General features: G+C 32.6%; 1 long non-coding RNA gene across 1 annotated transcript; it reads left to right on the forward strand.

The window, feature by feature from the left end:
* Positions 1–880: 880 nt before the first annotated feature.
* Positions 881–2326, forward strand: LOC114288616 (uncharacterized). The gene is made up of 4 exons (XR_014362992.1): positions 881–1066; positions 1721–1791; positions 1894–1945; positions 2064–2326. It is a non-coding gene; the product is annotated as an uncharacterized LOC114288616 (long non-coding RNA).
* Positions 2327–4946: the final 2620 nt, after the last annotated feature.

A 4946-nucleotide genomic window follows, 5' to 3' on the forward strand; every position in this document is an offset into this window, starting at 1 on the left:
TTAATTTTTGTAAAAAAGAAAGTAAAATAATTATAATATAAGTATGACATTTTATCTTATTAACTTTTTAATTTATTTTATCTTTTGTGATTAATTTAGTCTAAAAAAAATTCATTACCAAACGAAGCTGTAGTTTTTTAAACTAAAAAAAAAAATGTTTGATTAATTTATTCTACTAAGCCTTCATTTGTAATATGGGTTGACTTTTTAGCTATTTTAACTTGGAATTAAAAAGTCTCATTTGAAATTTATTTTTTTAGTTTTTTTAAACTTTTGTAAGAGATAAAATAAAATGATTATGATTTAAATATGATATTTTATTTCATTAATTTTTTAATTTATTTTATATTTTTTTATTAAAATAATCCTAAAATGCTATGCCAAACATAACAGTAGTGTTTTGAGAAGTTGATAAAAAACTGATTTTTGACTTTTTAAACCAAAAAAACTAATTTTTTAAATAATAACTTAAGTAAAAAAATTAATTAAAAAAATCAAAAGCTGACTTTTTACTAACTTGTCAAAACAAGCCATAGCCTTAAATATGAATCCAACTCCATTGCATCAATAACTATTGGTATGTCACATCCCATCAAAACAAGAAAAAAGAAAACAGAATATGTTTCTGGTATGTGACATCATAGAATATAATTAATAAATTAAATATGAAAAGACAATCTTATAATTCTATCAATCGTGATTCAAGTTACAGCCGCCCATGACCCCCCCCAAACAAAACTGTAGTTTTTTAACAATCGTGCTGGGTAGCTCGAAACGAGCAAGCCCGAATGGCTCGAAAGTTTGATTTGACGTGGTTGACACGCGCTTAGTAAATGAAATGAAACAAACGTATAAAAATTCAAAAACAAAACACAAGAGAGAGGAGAGACCAGAGAGAGCAAGGGAAATGGGAGACTAGAGTTAAGCTGCCACAGTTAAACATCGCCGACGACGACGACAGACTTGGGTTTGCGCCGACGACCAACTTAGGTAAGATGCCATAGTTAAACATCTTCTCCGATGACCACCTCTGTTCGAATCCCTACTGCCGTGCATAGAAGATTAGGTAAGTTCCACTTCTAATTTTTTTTTTTTTTTGCATTTGTGATGTCTGTAAATCTATTGATTTTTGTGATGAATTTGAGATGTTCTGGGTATGTTTTTTTTTCGTTGGTTGTGTACAAACAATGTTTTTGTAATGATGCAATCTAGGTGTTTGTTGAAAGTCCTAAAAGAAAACAGAACTGGCCAGTGTAAAATAGAAACCAGAACTACCAAACCAAACCATAGAAAACAGTGAAAATATGGTTTATGATATGAATTTATGTAGTGAAAATATTTTTATGTTTAGCAGTGAAAATATGGTTAATGTTCTGTAATGAAAATATGGTTCATGATCTGAAAATATGATTTTATTTTGTTTTCGATTATTGAGGCTTTTTAGTGTACAAAATGTGAGGGGTTTTGGACGTACGTGTCATATAGGGTTAGGATTTGCATTACATTATCATACACTCTACCTTTTAACTATCTAAATTCGCTTGCACTTTATTTTTTGTCTGTTTACTAGTATGCAGACTGAATTTTTGTTTCAAATTATATGCTTCAATGGACATTGAGTCCAACAATTCATCATTTTGTTTCAAGTTACATGTTTTGTTATGCAAGTTGCTGAAATTTTTTTGTACCTTAAATTATTGACCAATGTGTGTTACTATAGGGCCGCAAGGTGCATGAAGGTCAACCTCGCAAGTTACATTTTCCATCTACGGATGCCATGCAATACAATATGTATGACCCGGAATGTGTTCAACAAACAACCTTATATTTTGTTCTTTGTTTTTATTTTAATTTTGTAAATGATTAATGAAATTATGTTACTATGATCATAAGGTGGGCCAAACTGAACCTTACTATTTTCCTTGCACGGATGGCATGCAAAAAAGTATGTATGTACCAATATGTGTTGAATATATGATACTTAATATTTTTGATTGTTTTAATATAGACATATGTTCGTGGACAATGTTTGTAAATTTTACTTTCACATTGAATATGTACAGTTAGGCCAATGCAAATGGTGGACAATATTGGAAGCACATCTCTTACTCAATCAGGAATGGTGAACAACATACACAGTCAAACTTCGACAGTTGGATCACAATTTGTTGACTTGAATGTAGATGCGAATCAAAATGGCCAATTTTTTTTTTAGTTTAGTAGTACTACTTTTATGACTTTGGTTTGTAAACAATGGATGGTTTGGTTTGGTTTGTAAACAATGGATGGTTTCATTTGTAAACAATGGATGGATGTTTGACTTGAATGGATGGATGCATTTGTTTTGTTATTGATATCAACACCAAAACAAATTTCAAGACCAAAACAGAACAGATATATTGCAACAGATATGGATGGATGTTTGACTTGAATAGATGGTTTAGATTAGTAGTAGTGCTGCTGGATTTGTTTTGTTATTGATAACAAAACCAACACAGATTGCAAGACCAAAACAGAACAGATATATTGCAACAAATATGGATGGGTATTTGACTTGAATTGATGGTTTAGAGTAGTAATAGTGTTGTTGCATTTGTTTTGTTATTAATAACAAGACCAAAATAGATTGTAAGACCAAAACAGACCCAAAACAACACAAATATATGGCAACAGATATATTGTAAGACCAAAACAACACAGATATATTGGAAGACCACAATAGCACAGATATCTTGCAAGACCAAAACAGGCCCAAAACAATACCAACACAGGTTCATGGCTGGAGTTAAAAAAGTTCGCAGGTTGTATACATCTGTTGCACCTGCTGTTTGTGCTTTGTAATAGTAACAACACAATCCATTAGTCCAGCACCAATCCAGCACAATCCATCATTAATAACTATCTATTAGCTATCACAATCCAATCCATTGGTCCAACATTAATAACTATCTATTACTCGAGCACCAATCCAGCACAATCCATCATCAATAACTATCTATTAGTCTATCATAATGCAATCCATTAGTCCAGCACCAATCCATCACAATCCATTACAACGCGACATTCAATTCATAACAACGTTGAAAAGGTAACATATATTCTTCATCCATCATGTCTACTATATCCATAATTACGTCATATCCAATACATCCATAATTACATTCATCAAATTCCCCAAAAACTAAATTTTTAAGTCATTTACATTACAAAGTACAAAATGATACATAATACAATCACATAAATCATCGCCTTGAAATTCTTTTCCATCCTTTGAAGCCTTCTGCCCTGGTCCTGAATTATATTGTCCATCTCCGAAAGCCTTGTCCTTACATCATTGAATTCCTCTGTTCTTATAGCTTTACGAAGTTCAGTATTAGAACGGATTGTGGAGGTAATATCCTCATCAGCATCGTCTGCGAACTTGAAGTAATTGCAGTGTTCCTCGTTACTCTACAAAGCATGACAATTAGTTAGTCAGATTACGTAAATAATTTTCCAAACAAAAAATTATACAGTCAGCAGCAATTCCAAACAAAATTCATACAGTCAAAGGATTGCCAAACAAAATTTCATACAGTCAAAGGATTTCCAAACAAAATTTCTAGTATTATTAGTTTGACTGTTTTGTATTATTAATTTTGTATTGTTATTTCCAAACAAAATAAGACTGTTTTGTATTATTAATTTTCTTTTATTACTTACTATGACATGTTATATAGTTATATATATTTGATCAAAGAACTAAGCAGTCTTGCAATGTTTTCATGTTTTTATTTGTTTCTTTCTCTGTTATTATAGGCCTGCAAAGCTTATAAAGGTCATGAAAACAAGTTTTGATTCCCTTGGTGGAATCATCTTTGAGGGTTGCAATGTGTCTAGCATATGCATATACAAGGATGCAGCAGTAAGAAAAGAATATGGAACCACCAATTAAGAAGCCAAACAAAGGTGAAGAAGATCATTAACAGTTCTTGGAGGAAGATATGAGTTGGAGAAATGTAAAGCTGTTAAATTGACATGGATTGCCAAACAAAATTTCAGCAGCAAAACAATGTTTACCACCATAAATTCTTGACCAAACATACGAAGCAAACCAACATGTAGCAACAGAACATTAGTGGCAACAAATTTAGTGGCAAAACAGGATGTTAGTAGCAAACATTCTTGGGGAAAAACTTCACCAATAAACCAATATGTAGCAGCAACAATCATCGAGGAAAATTTCAGCATAAAAAATAAATAAATAAATGTCTGGAAATGAACATCCGAACAAGCACATCACTACAATTAATTTGAACATCCCACAAGAACTAACTCTATAACCCAAAGACTAGAAATCAAACCAATTGAGAAACAAAACACGAAACCCCAATTTCTTGAATCTTGAAATCCTAGTTTAGCGATGTCGGGACGTACTTGCAATTCGTTTTCAATTGGTCGGTAATTAGACGTATGACAAGTTTCAGTCAGTGAAAGGAGTCGGATGAGCGTAGTTGAACGAGAGGAGAATGAGAGCAGTATCCCACTGACCACCAAGTCGAAGGATAATGACCAGAGTATGAACACCAAGTCGGAGGAGAATGAGCAAAGTATGGAGTCGGATGTTTGCGTTGGAGGGGCAGTCGGATGAGGGAGGGTAAACGGCGATAAGGTTTCAAGTGGAGAGGAGAGTTTCAGACTTGAGAGGAGAGAGAAGGAGCTCATACTTTGGGTGTAGACAGATAAAGAAGTAGAGAGACAGAGAAGTGGGGGTTTGAGATACAAGAGATAAAGACTGTACGTGAGTCCACTCTTTCGAGCCAATTCGAGCCAAATTTGTCGAGCTACAAAACATTATTGGTTTTTTAAACTAAAAAAAAAAAAATGTTTGATTAATTTATTCTACTAAGTCTTCATTTGTAATATGGGTTGACTTTTTAACTATTTTAACTTGGAATTAAAAAATC

This window comes from Camellia sinensis, chromosome 3, assembly GCF_055761805.1.
Source record: "Camellia sinensis isolate YWXY chromosome 3, ASM5576180v1, whole genome shotgun sequence".
NCBI lineage: Eukaryota > Viridiplantae > Streptophyta > Magnoliopsida > Ericales > Theaceae > Camellia > Camellia sinensis.